The sequence below is a fragment of the Neolamprologus brichardi genome, chromosome 3, assembly GCF_056152115.1.
Source record: "Neolamprologus brichardi isolate AB-2024 chromosome 3, ASM5615211v1, whole genome shotgun sequence".
NCBI lineage: Eukaryota > Metazoa > Chordata > Actinopteri > Cichliformes > Cichlidae > Neolamprologus > Neolamprologus brichardi.
The window spans coordinates 15,475,545-15,484,097 of record NC_142106.1 but is presented as its reverse complement, the minus strand read 5'-3'; the positions used below and the strand labels follow the sequence as shown (position 1 = coordinate 15,484,097).

At 41.5% G+C, this 8,553-nt stretch overlaps 1 non-coding gene across 1 annotated transcript; it reads right to left on the bottom strand.

Annotated features, from left to right (window-relative positions):
• Positions 1-4,138: 4,138 nt before the first annotated feature.
• On the bottom strand, positions 4,139-4,210 carry trnat-ugu (transfer RNA threonine (anticodon UGU)). The gene has a single exon. It is a non-coding gene; the product is annotated as a tRNA-Thr (tRNA).
• Positions 4,211-8,553: the final 4,343 nt, after the last annotated feature.

The following is an 8,553-nucleotide window of genomic DNA, read 5'->3' as shown; positions in this document are numbered from 1 at the left end:
GGCCTTTGACGTCGACACTGTTGTGTTTGTTGTCTTTTGCTAGCTAAGAGTTATGTAAACTCTTGTAACGCTGAACGCACTCTGTACTGAACAGGAGACATGGCACAAGATTTATTGACAATGGTCTACAGCCAATCCGGACACAGACCACAATGCACTCTAAAAACAAAAAACAAACAAACAAACAAACAAAAAAATATGCAAAATTGCACACAAAAAAATTGGCGAAACAGCAAGGCTGCGAAAAGTGAACCGTGTTATAGCGAGAGACCACTATAATTAATTAAAATCACAAAGACACGTGAAACAACAAATGTTATCCACATTACTAAGTAAAAACTGGTCTTTATCTTTAGATAATGTAACACAAGCTTTGTCCCAACGAGGACTTGAACCTGCGCTCATACTGGTCAGTGTAAAAATAAAAACTTTTGTTTATTGGCTAAAAAGCTGTGATTTGATTGGCAGTTTCTCCATACGCGATGAGCCATGTAGACAAAAAGATGGCGCAGAGTATTGCAGTCTCGTCGCAAGCTCCTCCAAGCAACAGCTGTTTTTTGTGTTTAATTTTACTTTTTCTTTATTTTTTCATGAGTAACACGTGTCTTCTTGTGTATGACCACAAAACCTTACAGGACAAAAGAGCTGGACTTTCTCTGCTTTTCCGGAGTTCAAGTTTTGCAACACAGACCCTCCGTTTGCAAACGCCCATTCATCTCGCCTGAGACACCTTGGTTCGGGGACCCCGGAGGCTGCAAACACCGACGCAGAGGCAGAAGATCCTGGACAAGGTACCGGACTCCGCCACACAACTACCAGGGTTCTCTGTGCACCAAGCAGACAGGTCACAGAAGCTAATTGGGAAAGGCAGAGGCGGTGTTGTGCGTTTCATGATCAAGAACAACTGGTGTGATTATGCAAACGTAGACCCGGTTAAATTCTTCTGCTCACCGGACCTGGAGTACCTGATGATTAAGTGCCGGCCATTCTGGCTGCCGAGGGAATTTACAGCAGTATTACGGCTGTTTACATTGACCCACAAGCCAAAACTGACTGAGCACTCAGGGAAGTGTACAGCACGATTAGCAGTCAGGAAAGCGTGCACCCAGAGGCGGCGTTTATGACAAACGGGGACAAAGGAAACCTGAAGAAAGTTTAACCAAAACTCAACCAACACATTAATTTCAACACTTGTGGAGAGCGGCGACCACTGTTACGCCTACTTCCAGGATGCATACAAAGCCCTCTCCCACGCCCCATTCGGCCAATAAGATCATTGCTCCATCCTGCTCCTGCCCACCTACAGGCAGAAGCTGAAACAAGAAGTTCCAACCCTGAGGGCGGTGCACCATTAGTCGGACCAATCAGAGTCCATGTTGCGGGACTGTTTTGATCACGCAGACTGCTGACGACATCAATGAGTACACAGACTCTGTCTGCGGATTTATCAGAAAATGCATGGAAGATGTCGTCCCATCCAGAACAGTCAAAGAATACCTAAATCACCATGGATTAACAGTGATGTTCGCACAGCAATGGTAGCATGGAACACTGCTTTTGACTACTCAAAAGCATCAGACTACAAACACGCACATTACCAACTCCGGGAGACCATTTAAGCAGCCAAACGTTAGTACATGGACAGAGTGGAACAACAATTTGACAATCCTCTGAGAAATATTAGTTTTCACAAAGTTTGCTGCTAAACTGCTTTTAGATCTTTGTTTCAGTTGTTTCTGTGATGTTCTGAAATATAATTAGCAAGCACTTCATACGTTTCAAAGGCTCAATCAACAATTACATGACATTTATGCAAAGAGTCAGTATTTGCAGTGTTGGCCCTTCTTTTTCAGGACCTCTGCAATTCGACTGGGCATGCTCTCAATCAACTTCTGGGCCAAATCCTGACTGATAGCAACCCATTCTGTCATGATCACTTCTTAGAGTTTGTCAGAATTAGTGGGTTTTTGTTTGTCCCCCCGCCTCTCGAGGATTGACCACAAGTTCTCAATGGGATTAAGATTTGGGGAGTTTCCAGGCCATGGATCCAAAATTTCAACGTTTTGTTCCCTGAGCCACTTAGTTATCACCTTTGCCTCATGGCACGGTGCTCCATCGTGCTGGAAAATGCATTGTTCTTCACCAAACTGTTGTTGGATTGTTGGAAGAAGTTGCTGTTGGAGGGTGTTTTGGTATCATCCTTTATTCATGGCTGTGTTTTTGTGCAAAATAGTGAGTGAGCCCACTCCCTTGGATGAGAAGCAACCACACACATGAATGGTCTCAGGATACTTTACTGTTGGCATGACACAGGACTGATGGTAGCGCTCACCTTTTCTTCTCCGGACAAGCCTTTTTCCAGATGCCCCAAACAATCGGAAAGAGGCTTCATCGGAGAATATGACTGTTTTTTTGGGAGAGAAGTGGCTTCTTTGCTGGCCTTCTTGACACCTGCCCATCTTCCAAAGTCTTCGCCTTACTGTGCTTGCAGATGCGCTCACACCTGCCTGCTGCCATTCTTGAGCAAGCTCTGCACTGGTGGCACTCTGATCCCTCAGCTGAATCCTCTTTAGGAGACGATCCTGGTGCTTGCTGGACTTTCTTGGACACCCTGAAGCCTTCTTAACAAGAATTGAATCTCTTTCCTTGAAGTTCTTGATGATCCTATAAATTGTTGATTTAGGTGCAATCTTAGTAGCCACAATATCCTTGCCTGTGAAGCCATTTTTATGCAACGCAATGATGGCTGCACGCGTTTCTTTGCAGGTCACCATGGTTAACAATGGAAGAACAATGATTTCAAGCATCACCCTCCTTTTAACATGTCTGCTCTGCCATTCTAACCCAATCAGCCTGACATAATGATCTCTAGCCTTGTGCTCGTCAACATTCTCACCTGAGTTAAAAAGACGATTACTGAAATGGTCTCAGCAGGTCCTTTAATGACAGCAATGAAATGCAATGGAAAGGATTTTTTGGGATTAAGTTAATTTTCATGTCAAAGAACGACTATGCAATTCATCTGATCACTTTTCATAACATTCTGGAGTGTGTGCAAATTGCTATTATAAAAACTTAAGCAGCAACTTTTCCCCCGCCATGGCTCTGCGCAGCATATTAAACATATCAGGTCCCCATAAGGAGAATCATGTGCTAACGGCTGTCTAAATTAATCGCGTAAAGTTTGTAGCATGCGTGCTTGTTGTTTTTGCCTGCTTCCACTTGTCTTTGCACTAGGATGATGTCGGCGTAAATGTGCAGTCATATTCGTTGTGTTCCCACTAGCGCTGTCAGCGTTAATCTCGTTAAAATGACGTTTACACCATAACACCGCAAATCTCCCTTAATGAGTTACCGCGGATCGCCCAGTGCGTGGGGCTGGACGGCGTCGACACGTTAACGAGCAAACTGCGCTAACGCAGTAGTTCCCACCATTGTAATTGAGCATTGCGTGGCACATCCGACATACTGTTTTACTTTTGTCCATGACGCGCTTACCTTCAGGGTCATAAGTCACATGAAAACCAAAATAGTTCCAAAGGCCAGATCTGAATGAGGGTGGGGGAGGTTCAATTTGCCATGTTGCAACGAGCTTAGCTTCTGTCTTGCTAGCTTGCGCTGCGCTCAGTGGATCTGCGCTAGACAGTGCAGCCTAGGCGGAGTAGTCGAACGCAGATCCACTGAGCTCTCAACACAGACAGCATCGTCAGAAGAAAAGTTACAAATTTTCTCAATTCCTTAACAATACAAAATTAAAAAATGTTGTATTGTTCAATACATATGGGTACCCAACCAAAAGCATTGTATCGAACAGTTCAATACCGATACGAGTATTGTTGCACCCCTAATATATATACATATATATAGAGAGAGTACACATATTATAAATATGTTCATACATGCTTTTTTGTACATATATTTATTCTTATATTCCTATATTTTGCTTTGCTTCTTATGTTTCTTGTATTTTGCCCACCTCTGTTGTTTGTGAAGCTTGCACACCCAATTTTTATTCACATGTCTTGTACCAGTGTACGAGTAATGTGACATGACAATAAGAGTTACTTTGATGTGAGCCATTGTGAAACCTATTTCTAGTCTCTGGTGTGCACATATGTACCATTCAAGCTCACAGGAAAGGCATGGATGGGATTTGAACCCACGATTTTTGGTTTACAAGACCAACGCCTTACCACTTGGCCACCACGCCTCACATTAGCTCACTTAATGTACACTTGCAGACATACAGAGACTGCTTCCCTTGAGTCTTCTAACTTGTGTGACAACATCAACTTTGATTTTTCATGTTCGCTAAGCATCACAGTCAGTCAAGACAAATATTATTGAAACTGTATTAATATTTGAAAATATAAAGGTTTTTTTATGTTTGTTTCTTTTTTGCAGGTCAATAAAAATGTACATAGGACAGTAAAATCCTGAGGCACACCATCTTACTTTTCAACAGCAACAATTTTGTGCGTCAAAGCATACTATTGCTATTGCTAATTAATAAAATCATTTTTTAAAGGAACAATTGATACTAAAATATAAGAAACTGAGAACACAAAATCCTGAGCTCATAAAATGGCTCAAGGAACCAGATCTTAAAAAATGGGCCAAAATCAAACCTGAGCAATGCATGCGACCAGGGATGGAAATTACCACATGCCACTGGTCAAATGCGGGTAAATTTATGAAGTGGTGTTTAACGTCTTAATGCATGCTCAATCATCCAGGAATCATCCATGGAAAAGCCCGCTCTTATGTTTGAGTCTAAAGGCTAATTTTTAGCACAGGAGACTCCTTTTTCCTTCTGATTTGTAAACTCTCCATAATCTTTAAACATTACTTAGCAGCAGAAGACTTTTGCTGCATCGATGTCTGTGTTTAATATCATCATCCAATATAATTTTTTCATATTGCACAGATCACGGTTTCATTTCCTTCTTTGTCAGTTGAGACCTTTTTCTGGTCATCAGTTCTTCCTGCGACAACTGCAACACATCTGAGGGGTACTTTCACTATCAGCTCTTTTTCTTAGTTATAACAGAAGGAGGACTTTGCCTCAAGTGTCTCTGAAAAATGTTTGCGATCTTGTTTGAATTTTCTTCCACAATTTATAAAGTATTTATGAAAACCCTTGAATGAGTCTGTGTCTCACTCATTCGGCGAATATGTTGTTTTGAAAATAACTGACCAATGGAGCAGCAGAGAGGAACTGCAACATGCAAACAGAAAATAACAATATGTAAAGAACAAACTAACCTCACAACATTTGTATGCAGCTGGGGCTTCCTGTTTGAGACACCTGACTAAAACTGAAACCTCTTTTGGTTTTGAGAAACTTCTGCAGCACAGCAGCTTCTCACTGACTCTAAAATATCTGAGAATGTGAGGACAGTGAACTTTGTTTCTGAGTCCCAATTGAACCACCCTACCATGTTTTACTAGGGACACTCCCTCTGACTCACTGTTGTTAACGGTTAACTTAGCAAGTCGTGAGTCACTTCTTCTTCCCTGTTTGACAGCATGAAATTACCTCAGTACCAAAAGACTTTTTTCTTTGCAGTAAAATCTAGCATCTCAGTAAGCTGTTATTACAAATGTAAAACATCAAAAGTATCACTGACAATAAATGTTGCCTTAGATTTTTTTTTAAAAATGTGACACAAACACTCTCTCTCTGTCAAGTAGATGCCAAAAAAGGCAAATAAATCTACAAGAAACTGGACAAGTGAAGGACAAAATAATTTTGAGGCCTAAAAGATTAACTATATACAGGAAGATTATCTGAAAGTCATGTCATCAAAAAAATGGAAAGAAATCCAACACAGACCTGACACAGGACCTGAGAGATGCACCTGGCTCTTCAGTTGATCCAACTACTGTTCACTCAGAAACAATGTCAGTGAAAGTCCTTCTTAAGGAAGAGGAAACGGGGAGACAAAGCTGAGATGTGCTAAACTACCCAAGAACTGGACTGAAAGTCAGTGGTAACAGCTCTGATGGAGTAATGAATCCAAACCTTGAACCTTGTGTTCAAGGTTTTCTCAGAAGGTAGGGAGAAGTTCAAGTGAGAGCTACAGTAGTGAATGTCTGCAGCCACGTGTACAAAATGTCTGAGGAACCGTCATGGTTTGGGCTGCATTACAACCAGTGGTGTTTAGATCTTGTAAAAATTGATGGAATTATGAACACAGAAAAGTAGCATCAGATTTTGATCCATCATGCAATGCCAACTAAAAAAGTTCTATTTTTCAGCATGAAAATGATGCCAAACACACTTCCAGGTAGAATAATACACAGTCACTGTCACGGTATGACAGTCCTCCGCGGCTGACCTCCTCGCTATGCTTGTGTTTGTTGTTTCTGTTCGTGTCTCCCTCTTTTTTCTGTCTCCCTGTGTTTTTGTTTATCTCTCGCTCCCGGATGTTTAGGTTGTGACCGCTCAATCCGCAAGTGTCTAGCGCTGGAGGTAGCTGCACCTTGAGGTGGCTGTAGCTCAGGCGGTAGAGCAGGTCATCTACTGATTGGAACGTTGGTGGTTCGATTCCTGGCTTCCCCTAGTCTGCATGCCAAATATCCTTGGGCAAGATACTAACCCCAAATTGCTCTCCGATGCATCCATCGGAGTATATGTGTTTGAATGTTACTTAGAAAAATTTGCTGGTGTGAATGGGTGACTGCACAAGTTGTGTAAAGCGCTTTGAGTGCTCAGAAGAGTAGAAAAGCGCTGCATAAGAACCAGTCCATTTACCTGTCACAATCCTGGGTCTGACCCAGCGTTTTCAGGAGTTGTTAAGTTATCCCTTTAAATATGTTGAGCTATCGGATTATCATTTGGTTACCTTAAGTTTAGTTTAGTTATGTTGCACTTTGGTCTTCTGTGTTAGTCTGTTTCTTGTCTTCTTGTCCATGTTGTCAAGTTCATGTTGTCATGTCTGTGTTCCCACCTGTTCCCCATCCCCATATTATTCTTCTTTGTACTTAACGTCCTCTGTCCTCTTTTGTTCAGTGTCAGGTTGTCTGTTGGTCTCGTCTTGGTTCCATACTTACACATCTCAAGGGTTTTCCATGTTCAAGTTTTTGTTCGTCTTTTGTGTTTAGCATTTAGTTTTTACCAGTTCAGTTCTAGTTTCTCCCCAGTGTGTTTTGCTTTTTGTTTTTGTACCTTTTTTCAGCCTAATTAAGCAACTCGCCTTTTGTTATATTAAACTTTTCTTCTTCGTTACTTGTGTCTGCATTTTGGGTCCTCCTCGTAGCGCCATACAAGCTGTGTCCCATTTCAGGGTCTGCATGCTTGAAGTACGCATTTTAAGTGCGGTTACGTCACCGCCACGCGACGACGGCTGTCCCAATTCGAAGTGTACTTCAAATGCATACCCCAAATGCGCCGTCGATTTCCCCAAATATCAAGCGTGGTCCGGTGCACGCTTCGTGGTCCCATATATCCTACAATTCATAGCACGGCGGTGGGTGTGGATAACTTTGCCGCAAGAAGGGAGCGGCCGAAGAGTGAACTGTCAAAAGTAAGTACTGAACATGACGTCACTTATTCATGTGCGAATGTTTAATAACGAAGAACATTAAAACATTGCTGTTGGCCACATGTCGGCAAAGTTATGTAACATTAGTGATGTTTGTACTTTCAGCGTTAACTTGGTTTTAAAGCCTCTACTTCTAAATATACATATAGTCGACCTTAATCTTACAGAGAATCTGATGATTTTATGGATAATTAAAGTCAGTCATATATCCACAAACACAACAAGCTGGAAGTCAGTGATATATATATATATATATATATATATATATATATCACTGACTTCCAGCTTGTTGTATATATATATATATATATATATATATATCATAATAATATAATATATCATAATAATCTGACAATACTATAATATTGGCCATATTATATTTACATTACCATAGTGAGATGATTTTAGTCTCATGAACAACATTAACTAATTATTATTTACTAGCTAATCTTAAATAACTGTTCAGTACAGAAATGAAGCCCTTGGATCATGTTTTACAGTCCTGTGGTCTCAGCCTCAGATACTCAACTAATCAAAGTGATGTCATGACAAAAATGATTGACTAACAAAACATTTTTTCTCCTTCATTTCTGTCAAACAAAGCTGTATGAAACGTGTCTCGCGGTTAGTATCATGGTTGCTAGGCAACCTGAACAGCGCGACGAAGCATATACCGTCCCATTTCACAAGCCTCTCACTTCCGCACTTCTCGTACTTATAGTACGCACCGTACGTAGTGCGCGTACTTCAAGCGTGCAGACCCTGAATTGGGACACAGCTACAGTCTGCCTCCGCCAGACTGTGACAGCACCTGCCACTCATCAGCCTTCATTAGCTGTGCGGATTACCATCAGAAGAGCGACCTGTTTAGCAGTGTGGCTAAGCTCCGGTCGACACCGGATCATTGAGTCAATCCTCGTCAGTACAGCCGTGATTAATTGTGTTTGAACCTCGGTTATTGTTTAGAATTGCCTGCCATCATGTGTGTTTTTACGTCAGGAATTGG